Here is a 17376-nt window from a genome sequence, read left to right on the forward strand (position 1 = left end):
ATTTAATTATTTTGTTTACAAAGGCACATGAGAGCCTATTAGTAGGTGTCCCTGGGAGTTAAGGAAAAGCCATCTTTGGGTGGACATATTAATTTTGAATAAAAATCACTCTGTTACATTCAGGGCACTTTCAAATCTCCTTCAAGATTATTTAGGGTCTGAATTTTCACCTGTTGGGGTTCCTCAGAGATCAGTATTGGACAGACCCTTTACTCTTTATTGTATTCCCCTTGATCTCATCATTTGTTCATCTGATCTTCAATACTACCCTGCTGCTTGCTGATGACCTGCAACTCTGCTACCCTTTACTCAAACTTTCCCTTTCTTGTCTAGCCCCAATCTTTGTAACTAGACAAGCCCCTTTTCACTAACTTAACCCTGCTAAAGTGGAGCTTGTGTTTTTTCATCTTTTCAGAGGTTTTTAACAACATCATTGTCTTTTGTTTATCATAGTGTTTGTGGCTGATTCTTCTTCATCTCAAGATCTGGGAATGCTTCTAAGTTTTTCTCTTGTAATTTTCAATTTATCAGTGTTTCTAGAATTCACCTCTTTCTCTCTCTACAGGTGTATGTTTTGCCAAATTCTTAGTCCAAGTTTCACCTATAGAACCTATGCCCACTTTAAGCTAATTAGCTCCCTTTTGTTTCCCCAAAATGTCCCTAGTTTTGCACTGCAGGATCCCACCACCAGGGTAGCTTGCCTGTTCAACCTACAGAGGTCCTCCTTCTTCCCCTCTCCTGCCAGCAACGTCTCCAGCCTCCACAGCAACACCTTGGTCCTCAGTCAGTCTTGGGCATGGCAGCTACACACCAGACTCCAGTGTCTCCAGCAGTCTCTGTTCCAGCAATCTTCAGAAGTTCATTTGTCCACCTGTCCGTTAGTCTATTGGTCATTCAAAAGGTCCAATAGTCCATCAGCTAGTCCATTAATCAGTCAAACGCTTGCTTCTCCAAGCTTTCCTACTAGTACCCACACTCTTTTCCTTCCTGCAGCTGCTGCTTTTAACCCTATGGGCCATTTTGCCTCCAAGTGGCTGCCTCTGTGCACACATTCACTGCAATCTTATGTCCTGGAGGCCATGGTGTCAACCCCATGCTTGCCTATACCAATAAAAACAACAAAGCACCACCATGAGACAAATGCATGAAGTGTTATCCTCACTGGCAGGTATAAAATACACTTGGATAAAACTAAAAATAGAAAGGGAAAGGAAGTGGTGAAAGGTGGTGTCAAAGGGTGATAGGATGGAAGAGGTCCATTCAGTGTTCATCATTATGTGAAGTGCAATAGTGAGATGCAATGGCAGTAACAGCAGAGAAAGCAGTCTTCTTGGCCATGTCAAGCTAATTAATAATAATAATAATAATAATAATAATAATAATAATAATAATAATAATAATAATAATAATACAGGTATTTCTATACCGCCTTCCTTGGTCCTCAGATTTCTCCTCAAACTTTATTCAAGGTGGTTTACATAGGCAGGCTATTTAAATCCCCTTAGGGATTTTTACAATTGAAAGAAGGTTCTATCTTTCAAGAACCACAACAACTCAGATGTTTCTTTCTGATCTGGTTAACTAACTAATTAACTAACAAAGTTTTGTGTCAGGAACAGTGCTTTTCTTTCTGAGCCCACAAACATGGAGCCAGACCTGTGAAGGAAGGAGCTGAATGGCTGCAAGGGGAGGGAGAGGTCTGGTGGGAGAGGTCTGATTCTTATCTGAAACTAAATGCATGAGATAATTACAACAATAATGTATATAAGTGATAATAGGGGATAACACAGTCTTATATAATATAATATAATATAATATAATATAATATAATATAATATAATATAATATAATATAATATAATATAATATAATATAATATAAGAGGCTGATGCTGATGATGATATAGGAACACTGTAGAAGCCAGTAGTGGAGAAACTCATAAGGTGAAGAGCTCGCATTGCTGCCTCTCTCTGCTGATGCCTCTTTAAACTTGAACTCTGCCCCTCCCCACCACAGGAACACAGAAAAACCAACTTCCTTAATTCCTAGTGAAGAGGAGGAAGGGAGAGAAGAAGAAAGTTTCTATTATGATGTTACTGTTTTTATCATTGGATAAATAGCTTGTATACAAGCTACCTTGGAGGCCTCTTTCGCAGCTGAAAGGCAGGATACAAATCTCTGGGATAAACAAATCAATGATTCAAGGAAACTATTGCTCCTGCCTCACTCCCCGAGGTCCTTAATTCAACACAGTCAGGGAGAATGCATTCGCTACCCTTACTGTCGCTATGAGTCATTGCTGAACTTTACCTAATAAAGGTCACTGACTGCATCTCTTCCATCCTTTAGACCTTTGATCCCCCAGCTTTTACAGTCTTGTTGTCCTTCTCTGTCCCAAAGTATGTGTATATTTATACCTGACTTCAGAGGATGTCAGCTTAGGAAGTGGAGTCAAGTCCACGAAATGCTTTTGCTGAAATCAGTGGGTCTGTCTTGAAGGTGCTACAGGACTCTTCCTGATTGCTGATGTGCAACCAGCAACTATATCTCTCAAAGTCATTGCACTGGTGGATCAAAGCACAACTGTGGAGACTTTAAGGGTGCAATCCAAACTTGTGCTGGAGCAGGCAAGCCAGGAGGCTTGCGCTGCATCCAATGCGGGTTTCTGGTCAGCAGCGGCTCAGCCAGAGGCAAGGGGAAACTCCCTTACCTCTGGGTAAGGGCTACTGGCCCCAATGGGTCTCCTTGGACCTGCGCCACCTCTGGAGGTGGCACAAGTCAGAGGAGAGCAGAGTAGCTTGAAGCCGCTCTGTTCTCCCTGGGGACGGGGGTTGGGATAAGGCATAATGGCTGGCTCCCAGCCCCGCCCCTGGCTCCCCACGCGTCCACCCCCAGGGCCACCCAGAAATGCCCCCTCCCGCCTCCTCCACGCCCTCCCACACCTACCTTCACTGCTTGTGTCGGCGCAGGTGCGCCGGCACAAGCAGCAGAGAGGAAGCCACCGCGGATGCTTCTACCGGCCTCCGTGCATCAGCACATCTAGATGCACCGACACAGCTTTCTCCCGTGCAGCTTTACAGCATGTTTGCAGCCCTCCTGGGTCTCCTATGCCAGCATAAGTGGTGGTTAGGATTGCGCCCTAAATCTGTATCTTCATAAGGCCTAAACAGTGATACTGGTATCAGAGACTGATAACCCTTCTAAACATAGCACAAAAAGAGGTGGTCAGAATTCCAGTACCACTGTGAGGGGCATAGGAATTTTTAATGCTCTACCATATAAACAAAAGCTCCCTGCATGTAGTCAACTAGCATATCAGGGTTCAAGAGTCACCCTTTGGCATACAACCTGCCCATCATAATCACTGGAATATTCAGCACTAGCTAAATCACAGCCCAGTCCTGAAGCTGGCAGCTCTGCCAGGTGCAACAGTGCCAAAACGGCCATCGCTGAATCCAGTGGCACGTCCTAGGCTGCCGGAACTCTCCTTTCACCCCCATCCTCCGGGGAAAGCCCCAAGCCCCATAATGGGGCTTCTCAAGTCCTCACTGGCTATTTTGTGGGCACAGACTTGAGAGCCTCCGTGTTGGGCTTTTCAGCCTGACAAGGAAGTCTGGCAGAGCAGAGCTCCACTGGTCCCCCTACTGAGCTGGTTCATCCCCCCACCTTCCCCCCACTCCATTCTGCCCACTGCCTGCCTCCCCCACTCTGAAACTACTTATTGCTGGCTGATGCTGCTGTAGCACTGGCCGGCCCTCCATGCGCTGGCAGCCCTTCCTCTCCAGGTGCCGTGGACATGATTTACGGCATGTTTGCACTGGAGTTCAGCAGCTGCACTAATGGAGTTCAGGATTGGGCCTTCATTTGGCAAACATTCCTACGGTCAGAAATTTCTCTTCTTCCTGTAAATATTTTTTTCCCTGCAAGATAACGGCTGCTGTTCTTTCTGAGGCGAAAAAAGTGTGTAAATCTTAAGCTTTGCTTGAACAGAGCAGAATATTGTGTTTCTTACTGCTTATGAAATTAACTTGCAGCTCTCCAAAAATCCCTTCGGATTTTCTTTTAATTAACGAAATGCTTCAGATGATAATGAATCTTCCTGCAAAAAGAAAAGAGCAAGAAAACACACACACCCCAACAAACATCTTCTCCAAAATGTGCAAATAGGTCCCCAGAGTTTCACAAATCAATGAGCATTAGTGTTACATAACCCCAAGAGGAGACACCTTTCAGCTCAGCTGGCATGCAGCTGCTTATATTTAATTAAAACATATAAGTTCTGGATGAGTCTCTTTGATTTCCTGCTTCAGCATTTTTTCCCCCCACATTTGAAGCCATGTATCTATCAAAGTCAGAGAAGGAATGGAAAGTTTGTCTTAATAAAAGGCATTTACAGAAGACATTTCCATGGCTTTGGGAGGAGAAGACAAATTTGAAACAGATTGGCTGTCATGGGGTCTGTATTTGCTTTAAATTAAAATATATTCTTAAGGTTTTGCAGTTATTAGCCTTCCACGCTGTGGACACAATCCTACTCAGAAGTCACACTGTGTTCAGTAGAACTATTCCCAGGAAAGTGAGCCTAGGATCGCAGCCTTTGGCCTGGACTTTAAGTCACAAAAGTGTCATGCTGACAAGTACACAAACTGCCACAGTGAGCCCAGGCTCCAAATGAGGTGTCTCCCTCAATGTGTTGCTCCCTCATCCAGGAGCCTTATATAGATCTCAGCAATGTTGGCACTCTTCTTCCCAGCCGGGTCCCAACTGCATAGGGATGACCCACATGATTTACATCATTCAGATGTAGCTCCCCTGGACTAGGATGCAAAAATCAATGAGGGCACACACCAAGGAGCATGCATACGCCCAGTGGTAGTGGTGACATTTTTTCTTTAATGTTCCCTCCAACCATCCACACACACACCATGTTACATCACCATTTTCTTTCATTGTGTGTTTCCCTATCTTGCACCACACCCAATGGGGCAGGGAAACACATGAGATAATGTCAGATTTGTAAGTGAAATGCTGTGTTATGGGAAGGGAGTTCACAAAACAGGGGGACCTTCAGCTTCTCCATTTGCTATGTGGCACTGTTGGGAGGGAGGTACTGCAGAAAAACAGCACAAAAGGCAAAAGAGGTCCCTATATGTTTTTAAATCCTGGCTTAATATATTTGACATTCATCCTTCTTGGGTACCAGTGAAAGAGGCTTTTGTAGAAAGAGCCTTCTCCTCCCAGAGAAACTCAGTGGGAGCCATTTTGACCTCTATTTGGTTCCAAGGGAAGATGTTTTTATTTGCCTTGGCACTCTAGCACATTATACCTCCCTTTCCACTATGGAATACGCCCTCTTACCCCCTGTCAATTTAGAGTGAAACTTAAGCCTATGGCCAGGGTCTTGTCATTCTTTACTTTTTTTTTTTAGACACTTATGGCCCAATCCTATGGGCCTGGTACGACAGTGGAAGTTACCTTCTGTTGTCATAAACACACCAGTATCACTGGAAAAGGCACATCACTGCTGAGCACAAAGAAGCCAGCAGCAGAAGCTGACTGCAACTCCCTGAGCATACTGATGGCCTGTCTGGACCACACCAAGATAAGAATGAAGGGGAGAGGTGTTTCATGGTTTGGAATAGGGGACAGAGCAGGGACCAGAGCAGAGATGTGAGTGAAGAAGGGGTGGGATTTAAGAACATAAGAAGAGCCCCACCAGATCAGGCCAAAGGCCCATCTTGCCCAGCTTCCTGTATCTCACCGTGGCCCACCAAATGCCCCAGGGAGCACACAAGACAACAGACCCAACCTGCGTCCCAGTGCCCTCCCCTGCATCTGGCAATCAGAGGCAGCCTGCCTCTAAAACCAAGAGCTTGCACATACCTACTATGACTCGTAACACGTAATGAACTTTTCCTCCAGAAATTTGTCCAATCCCCTCTTAAAGGCATCCAGGCAAGAGGCCATCACTACTTCCTTTGGCAGAGTTCCACAGACTAATTACACGCTGGGTAAAGAAATATTTTCTTCTGTCTGTCCTAACTCTCCCAACACTCAACTTTTGTGGATGTCCCCTGGTTCTGGTGTTATGTGAGAAGGAAAAGAGCGTCTCTCTATCCACTCTGTCCATCCCCTGCATGATTTTGTATGTCTCAATCATGTCCCCCCTCAGGCGCCTCTTTTCTAGGCTGAAGAGGCCCAAACGCCGTAGCCTTTCCTCATAAGGGAGGTGACCCAGCCCAGTAATCATTTTGGTTGCTCTCTTTTGCACCTTTTTCATTTCCACAATGTCCTTTTTGAGATGTGGTGACCAGAACTGGATGGAATACTCCAGGTGTGGCCTTACCATCAGTTTGTACAATGGCATTACAATATTGGCCACCTTATTCTCAATGCCTTTTCTGATGATCCCAATAAACAATAAACACTTGGTTTATTTATTAGCACCGGCAGCTCTCTAGATATCCTATCCCCCTTTGTGTCCTTGATCCACCTCCCCCTGGGACTTGCATCAGCCAAGGATCTGGCACAGATCGACTTACCCAGAGGTAAGAGAACAAATGGCTTCCAGGACTGCCCCTCCACCACAGGATGCAGCTTGCCCTCCACTGGCACACCTGCTTCGGCAGTGGGGAGGTTAGATAGGATTGAGTTGTTAAAATATAATTCATGCAATTACTACGATTAAGTGGTTTTAACTGTGTCATTCTGACTTATTTTTACTGATCACACAAGAGTTGTAATTCTGCCTGCTTCTGTTATTTTAATGGTCCCTTATGAAATTTTATTTGTTTGTTTTGGTATTTTATAGATTCAATATGTACACCACCCTGGAAACCAAAGGATGGCTTCCAAGTTTGTTAAATAAACACTGGATAAAGATAGGTAAGTGAGTGAGGGTGAGCACAGGAAGCAGCCAAACAGAATCAGACAATCAGTCCACCTGGTTTAGTGCTGTTGACACTGATTATATTATTATTGCATATAGGAGTCTTTCCCAGCACTACCTGGAGATATGAGGGATTGAACCTTCTTTGTGCAAGGCTGATGTTCAGTTTACTGAACCACAGCCCCTCTCAAAAGGGTCACTGCCCTTTTGAGAAGTTGCATCTCCACCATGCACAGAGCTGTACTGCCAGATTTTGTCAAGCCAGCAGTTACTGTCCATGTCCCATCGGCTGATGCTGAGGCAGCCTTGAACAAGGGCGTTGAGAAATAATTTAGAGCAGTAGAACTCATCTAGACACTTCAGGGATAAAAACGAGCCACAGTGATCTACTCCATAAAGGATAACTGGAGACACATCATTAAAAATAAACCTTAAGTGCAGTGAAGAAGAGCTCTGCAACTGAACAATTTTCCAGTTAATGCAGCAAGAGGATAGCACATATAATCACACACAGCAAGATTTGAGGAAAAAAAGAGGACCAGCCATAAGCCAAGGGACCAATGAGAATTTTTTCTCCCTTTAATGTTCTTGCTTCTTGAGCAAAGAGGCTATTTCCTTGATCGAAGATCCAAAGATGATAGAGTTCAAAAGGAATGGATATAAGACAGCTTGCAGAATGCTCTTGCAGGGGTTAGCATGCCGTTCAACCCTATTACAACTGGCACAGATCAGGGAGCAGGAGACTGGAAAATGTTAGCATGGAATTTAGATGTGTCGTTGCAGAGATTCTCCCTGGGTCTAAAGCAGTTTAGAGAACTTTATTACTGTGTTCAGCATGCAGCAGCAGAAAATAGTGACAGAACCCGTTACAGGACACTGGGGGTTGGGAGGGAACAAATGCCTCATAAAGCAGCAGAAAGCAATCATGCTTATGAGGAATTTAAGCATTTTAATATAAGTCATGCCTCAGAAGGATAATATAGAATACAGTCTATCTATAGAGAGAATATAAGAGAATAGGATAATAGGTATTTATATAGAATAGATCAAGCAGGCCAGGCCTTGAGGGCAGGCCTATCAGGGCACATGGTGGGGTCATTGACTCATTACCCTGATGACTCTAGATTTTTTTCAGCTCTGTGCCTGGGTTGCACATAGAGTGACTCAAGATTCAGGTTCAAATCATTGCTCAGCCATGAATCTTCCGGAGTGACTTGGGCCTGTCACTATCAGCCTAGCCCAGGGGTGTCCAAAGTTTTTGGCAAGGGGGGTCACATAATCTCTCTGACACTGTGTCGGGGGCCAGGGGAAAAAAGAATTAATTTACATTTAAAATTTGAATAAATTTACATAAATTAATATACTAGAGGTGGAACTTATATGAATGAATGAAGGTCTTGCAATAGCTCAAGGCCTATAAAAGGCCTTGAACAAAGCAAAGCTGGTCTTTTCTTTACTGCGGCTACTGCATCACAGATGTGAAACAGCAAGCAGTGGAGGGAGCCCTCATCCCACAGATAATGCCAGAGGTCAAACAGTTGCCCTCATGCTGAGAGCAGTTGTGTTGGGCCAGTGCGGGCTCCAGCAAGTTTCCGGAGGGCCAGAGCCTCATTGGAGTCTGGGATCTCCCCGAGGGCTGCATTGGGAGTCCTCGAGGGCCGCAAGTGGCCCCAGGGCTGGGGTTTGGGCACCCCGGCCTAGCCTAACTTACAAGGTTGTGAGGACAAAAGGAGGAAGGAACCATGTACACCACTCTGAGCTCCTTAGAGGAAGAGTGGAATAAATAAATAAATACTCCCATGCCCCCAACTGCATTTTGCCCCTTCTGTGCCTCTGTACCATTTTTTTTCCTGGGGCTACCATGGGTAATCAATAGACTGCTGATCACCAGTCAATAGACTCCCAGATTCCTACTGCTTGACCTTGGTTGTGTGGCATTTTTACACCCTCCATTTGCACAGGACATCCTTAAACAGAAATATCTCCCATGGAGAAATGCAATACACCATTAGCTACGTTTTTATGCAACGGAACTGGAGGTACTGCCAGATTAAGCAGCTCGTTCAGGGTCATATTATTCAGTAGCAGAACCCGTGACTGTGACCATGGTGCTGACATTAAGGGGATCAATTAATTAGAAATAATATGGTCAAAGGCAGAAGTATTTTGGAGTTACTAGTACTTGACCTAATTACAGATGAGGTAAAAGCGGTTCATTCTGGAGATAAATTTAGAATAATGAGCCTTGGAGGCTGGAATTAAAAAAAAATGAATATCTGCTAATTGGAAAGAGGTTGCTGAATGCTGACTAGGGAAGAGATTTGTGAGTTAAATTTAGAGAATCCCCAGAAGGTTTCTGCTGAAGGCACAGTGCCACAGAGAAAGTGGAACACGCATCAAGTGTGTTCCACACAGTGATCAGTCTTCCTCTGCAACGATGAAAATCCACACCTATTGTAGGTTCCAAATTCACAACTTTTCCAACTTCCTAACTGAAGACAATAGGTAAGGCTACACATTCCGAAGAAAACACTTAAGCCGGATACAGCTCCTTATTCCAAATACCTCAGATTTCCCTTTCCATCCTCCAGACAAATGTGGCCTGCTAGGTCATTTATTTTCAATGTTTTTCTTCTCACACGGACCTATGGTCTTCGCCTCTTATGATGTCACTTCCAGCTTCTTGGAGACTCTTCCTGGTTTTGCAGCTTTGTTTTTAGGGCAACTGCCAACAGAGGAAGAGGGACAGGCAATTAGTTAATACAGACAGGGCACAATCCTAAGTGTGTCCTAGGCCAACACAAGTCTCTTGCCCTGGCCCAGGAGGGGTTGCAAATATGCTATAAGGCACGTTTGCACCTCCTCGAAAGTTGGCTGGGCCAGCGCGCAGATGCGCACCAGCCCACAAAGGCTGAATCCAGCCTGTGTGCTGACATGGAAAGGGTGCCTTGCGTTGGCCGAGCTCAGCCAACACAAGGCTCTGGGGTGGGTGGGGAGGAGGCAGGAGAGAGGCGTTCTGGGGTGGGGAGAGAGTGGGCGGTCCCGGAGGCAGGCTGGGAGTAGGAGGCAGAGCTGGGACCCGGAAATTATGCCGGATCCCAACACCCATTCCTGAGCGAAATGTAGCGGCTTCAAGCCACTCCGTTCTCCTCAGACTTATGCCACCTCTTGAGGTGGCGCAAGTCCAAGGAGACCCATAAGGGCTGCAGTGGCTTATCCAGGGGGTAAGGGGAAGAGTTTCCCCTTCCCTTCCCTTCGGAAAGAGTTTCCCCTTACCTTCCTTCCCCTTACCACTTTGGAGCCCTATCTTGTGCTGGATACAATGCAGACCTTCTGTCCAGCCTGTTCCAGTGCAAGGTAGGATTGCTCTGACAGTTGTTCTTAAAACAGAGCCACAGAACCCAGAAAGGTTTTTCAGTGATTTTCAAGCACTCTGCTCCAAACTCCTGAACAACACCTACAGACTTTTTGTCACATACCAATGTGTCATGGAACTATGATTCAAAATTGCTGCACTAGGTGAATTAACACTGAAAGTCCATCACAAGTATGATCATGTATCAGGCACTGTCAACCTGTTATATTCATACATTTAGGTAATATTCAGAGTAAACCCAAATTCCGGTGCTCATCCTGTGTACATGGCTGGGTGTATTTACTGTGTTTATTTTTTATCTACTGCATTTCTAACCCGCTGTTCATTAAAAAAAAATAATAATTAAAGTGGCTTGCAATAATTGTTTGAAAAATTACAGTTACTATACTGTAAAATACTTCAACACGGCCATTCAGTGCTTTCCTAATAGTAAAATGCAAATTCTGCCTTTGGAACAAATAATGCAGAGTAGACAGATGTCTGTCCAGGCTTGAAAGTCAAGATAACAGTTTTCTCACATGCTACAGGCGTAAACTAACTTTGCCAGTCTAGAGAGATTGCATTGTCGCCAATTGCTATTGTGAACTGTTACTGTGCTTATTTCCTTTCAAGAGTTATACAGAATTGTTGTCAGATTGCACATCTTGTCATTCCTGGCCATGTGATGCACTCTTTCCATTTTTCTTTTTCCTATACCCAGGCGCAAATTGAGAAGGGAAAATTTTCCTTCTTCCTTACAGCACGGGTGGTAATGTCATTAACAGGACCATTCAGGGGCTAGATCTAAATTTTTTTTCAAAGGACCCAAGGTGAGAAGAAGCATCATGATTCAGATTCCTCCCCCCCCCCACCACCGCCCTGCAGTTGTATTTTGACAAGAAAACTCCCCATCAGAGTCAATGTTTCTGGACAAGTTTCTGGAGGAAAAATCCATTATGGGTTACAAGCCATGATGTGTATGTGCAACCTCCTGATTTTAGAAATGGGTTATGTCAGAATGACAGATGCAAGGGAGGGCACCAGGATGAGGTCTCTTGTTATCTGGTGTGCTCCCTGGGGCATTTGGTGGGCCGCTGTGAGATACAGGAAGCTGGACTAGATGGGCCTATGGCCTGATCCAGTGGGGCTGTTCTTACGTTCTTAATGAGAGATTGTTTTATTTGTTAATTAACAGCTAATGACTTGGACTGGGGAGATGCAAACCCACTGTCCAATCCTGAGCTGCCTGAAGCGTGGGGGTGCTGCGGCACCAAAAATGGCTGCTGTGGCATCTTGAGCACAACCAGGGAGCTGCCGGCAGCCCCTCAGCCCTTCTCTTGTGTAAGGAAAGTAGCCCCACAATGGGGCTACTCAATTCTTCGGCAGCTCTGGAGCTGCCACAGAATCAAAGAGTTCTGTGTCGGGCCACATGGCCCAACATGGAGCTGAGGATCTGGTGAAGCTAAGCTCCACCAATCCTGCCCTCCTCCCTCCCCAGCATGTCTTCTCCCTGCCCTCTGGCCACCTCCCCCCACCCTGGAACACCTCCCTCCCCACTTCCCACCACTGGTGGTTCGGGCAACCACTGAGCAACCGAGTACCAGCTTTCCACCAGCCCTAGCTTGCGCCGGGCTAGCTCTGATGCTGGGCTGGCAGTAAGCTCCTCTAAGGCACCTTTGCAACAGTGCGCACCAGTAGAAAACCAGTGTGCAGAGCTCTTATCCTCCTACACAGTTCCTATCCAGTTCTTGTCTAGATCGGGGCCATGTATGACTGCTACTTACTGTTGAAAATCAAGCACCCAGGATTCAGTCATATGATAAGACATGTCATCTAGTCTGGCCTTTAAAGAGGAGCAGTTTGCAGTGAAGTGGAGCTCACTTCCATGGGATGGAAGTCATGGGTAAGAGATTAAAAAGTCTTTGTGCTACCTCCTTGTGTGTTTCTTCTTAATTCCAATCATGGCTGATGTTTCACATCCCTTTTAGGTATTCCTACAGTTCTCTCTCTCCCTCCCTGCCTCCCTTTAGAACTACAAAATATTCCCTCCCATGTATCTGTCAGAGTCAATGTAATTTGTGTTAAAATTAACATCAGGTATTTCGGAAATTCAAATGAAGCTCTTTCAGCAGGCTTAAAATTAAATAAGAAACTAATCGCACGCTGACTAGAGCAGAAAACACGGGTCATCAACAAGGGAGAAAGAAATCTGCCTCTTCCAAATCGGAAAATTCATTAGACAAGCCAGAACAGTACGAGGTCAAGGAATTAAAACTTTCTCATTTGCTTTAATAGCAAGCAGGGGTTGTGTGCTTGTATGTGGGATTCTAATTGAACAATTTAATAATCGCTGCACTGAAAACTGGAGGTGTTTAATAATAGATGGGAAACCTCACCAGTTCCAGGGCTTTTTCATTCTAAATCAGACAACAGCAGTTGTGATCAATTCAAAAGGCAGGTGTCTTTCTGATTTAAAATGGTCTTTCATACATGGAAGACACTTTCAGTGCCCCCTGTATGCCAGACATGTGCAGATCCTTTTTGGGCAGCCCAGTCCTAACCTGTGCTGACACAGCAGGCCCACATAGCTTCTGTTGTATTCAACGCAGCTTAGGAGCAGGCTGGAGGTTTTCTTGTGATAAGGGGATATTTTTCCTTTTACGCTGAGGAATGCTGCAGCCTGCCCTGTAGGGCTGCTCGTATCTCAGCCAACTATTTAACAGGTACAAGTCCAAGCAGCCCTGCGTAAGGCTGCCAGGCCGAGGAAGGAGGATAGGATATGGTGAAAGCCTGCTCCCCTATCCCGCTTCCCTCCTGGGCCTGATCCCCTCCCATCCCACCCCTCCCCACATCCAGAACACCTTCCTGAACATCCAGAACACCTCTCCCAGCCCCTTTGCTGCTTGGTGCTTTATTTGCCTCTGCCAGTGGCTGGGGGGCTTGGATTCAGCACCGGTGGAGTGGTGCAGGCCTTCCCACCAGTACTGCCTACACTAAAGTAGTTGCAAACATGCTCTATGGCCATTGTGCCAGTGCACAGCATGGTTAGGATTCCAGGAAAGCAGTACTGGGGTCCAGAAATTTCCCACATTGTAAAATGTTGGAGAAAAAATATTTTTTAGAAATAGCTTCAGTCTGAGCTGGCAATCTGAGAGCAAGATCATGATTTGTGAATCAGAAGGTCTTTGCTTCAATCCATTAGGTGTACCTAGACAAGTCACTTCCTCTCAGCCTCACTCCCCCCCCCCCCCAAGGTTGATTGGGGTATAGAGTGTTGCCTTTGTAGAATCTCCTCACATGCGCTAGATTGGATTCATCCATCCTTCAGCTCCCCAGATGAACAGAGTAAGAAAAGTCTTACATAAAGAGAGCAAGCTGCATTGGCTGAGCTGCTCTGAAGTAATGGAATCCTCATTAAGACATTATTTGCTCAGAAAAAATATGTCAAACTGTTTCTGCAAGGAAAGTGAAACAGCAGCTCAATTAAGGAAAACCTCACCCTGAGCTTAGGAATAAAAAGAGCTGTGTGAGCTGGCAAGACCCTGGAGGGCTGGAAAGTTAAGTGCAGAAGGACCAGATGATAAGGAAGGAAGGTGAGAAGCTGTAGCACCAGGCAAAGGGCAAGCTGAATGCTGAGAGAATGGATGGAGGAAGTAGAGTAGGCACTGGGCTGAATAGGAGCAGCTTGAAGGACGAATAGGCAGTGGTGGCCAAGACTTTAGAAAAATTATTCCAAACAAAGAAGGGGATGGAAAGACACCCTAATAATATAAAGTGTAGAAACATCAGAATATTGTGTGTGTGTGTGTGGTGTGTGCTTTTAGCCAAGAGGGACAACTAAAATTGCTTTAGAGACTGGATGGCTGTGGATGAGAAGGCCAATATATATCTGGAACTAAATGGATTCTGTGTGTGTGTGTGTGTGCGCACGTGCACATGCATGTGGAGGTATGATTTTGTTTTAAACATACCTTTCTTCTAACCTACCTTTCTTTGAGTACACATTTCTAATAAATATTTATGTTGGCAAAGCAACAGAGACTTAGAACCTGGGTTACTCTGTTGGCTTTCTGAATCCTACAAGAGTGAAAAGTAGTGCTAATGCATTTCTAACCACTGTGCTAAGCAAATATGAGTCAAAATGTACACAGAGGAGCAGAGTTTATGAATCCTTAATGTCATTTTACTACAATCACATTGCAGAGCAGAATTGTTCTGTAAGGAAGTACCATCTCCTATTAAACTGAAATGTCAACTTCTCAGAAAAGTATACAACTGGGACGTTTACACTGCTCCCAGTCTAAATTTGGAAGTCCTTTGACATCACAGGGAGCTTTTGCAGTGGCACAGCAGTCCCTTTACAACTAAATTGTTATTAAGCCATTTCTTATTATTAAGAAAGCCATTAATAAGCCATATAATCTTATTATTAAAAGCCATTAATCCACTTGACTTTTATCACTTTGCTCTTTCAACCATTTTCAATTGCAACCATATTTCTAATTTTCTCTTTCAACCACCTTGCAACCACCTACTTTTCTCTTTCATCTAATTTCATCCAACCTTCCACAACATTCATTGATGTTCTTATGTTTATTTTTCTTTTTTTTGTTTATTTAGGTTTTATACATATTTGCATGTGCTATATAGTTATTTACATTTTTCACAAATAAATTTGCAAGCTAGATAAGGCTATGCTTTGACATTCAGTCATTCTGGACATTCATCCATGCTCTGATCCCTAACCAAAGGGCAAGGAATGCCTTTATTAGAAATAAAATAATCTAGTTGAACCTATTTTTTTTTAGAAAGGTAGGGTAAAAATGTTATGACTACTTGATTCGGCAGCCCCCCTGCCACTGAAGAATTGGATTCATGCATTCAAACTGTACATAGTAAATTGGAATGCTGTGAGATGGTCACACTGATCATATCTGAACTTATCAACTTACATTTAGGATTACTGATGTAAGTATGCAAAAAATTTACTTTGCTGCCACAGCTAAATTTCCCCCTTTTTGAAAATTTCAGGTTTGGTTCATCCACATGATCAGTAGATAAAATGCAAGCCCAGTTTTTGTATATCTCCTATTTCAATATCCTGTTCCCATGATTGAGTGGCTGATACCAATAGTTTCCCCATCTGTCCAAATTTGCCAATGGGAGACTGCGATAACTAAGGGCAAAATCCTAACCTGGTCTACTCAGAAGTAAGTCCTATGTGTTCAATGGGACTCCCAGGAAAGTGAGGTTAGGATTGCAGCCTAAATTGCATACCTTGTAGTGATAGCAGCAAACATTCCAGAAGAAATTTTCATTTAAAGCTGTCAAGATAAGCAAGCATTGGATAGATGGAAGTTTAAGGGACAAAACCGCATGCCACGCTTGTCATGGGGCTACTTATTAAAATGACAGGCTTATGGTTGCCTTTCCTTTCCCTGTGACATTTAGTCAGGATGTAGAAATAGCAAGCTTGATATACTATTAATATCCTCTTCTCTCTCCTCTCCCCCCTCCCCGCATCAGGCATTTAAAACAGTATCATGACATTAGTAGGCTCCAAATTCCTCTGCCTTTGTTCCATTTCATTGGCTTTTACTTGCAGGTGAAGAAAATCTGAGTATGCCAGCATGACATTGTATGTCTTCTAAAACAAGACATTACCATGGGGGAGGGAAGACAAGGACCATTCACAGCAGTGACTAATTCTTGAATAATCATCTTTCACATGTCATGCCCTTACTTTTCTGTAAGAAAAAAATCCACCACTAGCTGCAGACATTGAACAAGGGGTGGGAAAATGAAATGTCCAATGGTGTCCTCTTATCTTTAGTAGGGGGAGAGAAACTGTCCCTCTTCATCCCAGCATAGTGTCTTTTCCAGTAAAGATTGCTGGCATCTCTTCTGTATTTTTTAAGATTGTGAGCGCTTTGGGGACAGAGAACCATTTGATTTATTTTACTGTGTGAACTGCTTGGTGAACTACTCCTGTGGTATATAAATATTTTTAATACATATATCTGAAGAAAAAAATTATGGGAAGGTTGAGGGAACTCAGTCTGAACTGTTTGCAAGGACAACCCCATGTCAAGAATTGCAAGTGGTTTTATCCTAAAAAGATATCCCTTCCCATTAATTTTATTCTCATACCAATTTTGCGCCAGTTAAACTCTACTGACAACAGTACAGTTGCTACTGATTTGCTTTCAGCTTGATGCCTCACAGTCAACATAAAGGGAAATGCCACCTGGGAGGCTGTATCAAATTCATAGCCATCATTACCTTTAACAACAGAGTTGGTATCAATTGTTTTGGAGCCAAGCGGGCATCCAGGGAAATAAAAAAGGATTGTTTCAATATAGCAACAAGTAGCCAAAGATATGCAGAAGTTAATTTTTAAGTTAGCCCACCCATCACTATTTTTTTTTAAAGACTACACAAACCTGAAACCACTATTCCCTTCTTTCTCCACCACTTCTAACATTGGATAGCACGCCTATTCCTATTGGCAGTAAGGCAGTTTGAGGATTCAATGGAAGACTGGAGAGAACCAGGCTGTGCAACTCAACCCAGGAGGGGGGGAACATACTAAGAATGGCCTTATGAGGGGGGGAAGTGCTCACAGAATACTTTTCCATAAAGCAGAAACAGTGATTAAGGTTCAGTTCACATATGGAACCACCTATGTGAGCAGCCACTACCAATCCAGCCCTGTGGGTTTAGCAACATACAATAGGCTGTTCGTGTGTTTTTAACAGAACAGAAGCAAAACCATAAGCAAGAGAAATTGAAAAGTTGCTTGAAATCACTGCAGCTGTGTGGGGAGCCATTCACTTACCCCTATGGGAGTAGCAGGCGAGACAAGCAACCACTCACATAGGTACTGGTATACGTGGTTACATTAAAAATGCATCAGAAATCGTTTCAACCTGTAGAAATGGAAGTCTCCGGAGCCTCTCGGGGGCTTCCAGTTCCAACTAGTGTAAAGGCAAAGCTCCAAAAGGTCTTCTGAGATTCTTGTTCTATTCAGGACTAGAAAGTACTATACCAAAACACTCAGTGTTTTCACTTTCTCACTAGTCAGCCCTAGAATCTCCTAAGAAGTTTCAGAGCTTCCCATTCCAACTGGTTAG

The sequence above is a fragment of the Tiliqua scincoides genome, chromosome 1 (assembly GCF_035046505.1).
Source record: "Tiliqua scincoides isolate rTilSci1 chromosome 1, rTilSci1.hap2, whole genome shotgun sequence".
NCBI lineage: Eukaryota > Metazoa > Chordata > Lepidosauria > Squamata > Scincidae > Tiliqua > Tiliqua scincoides.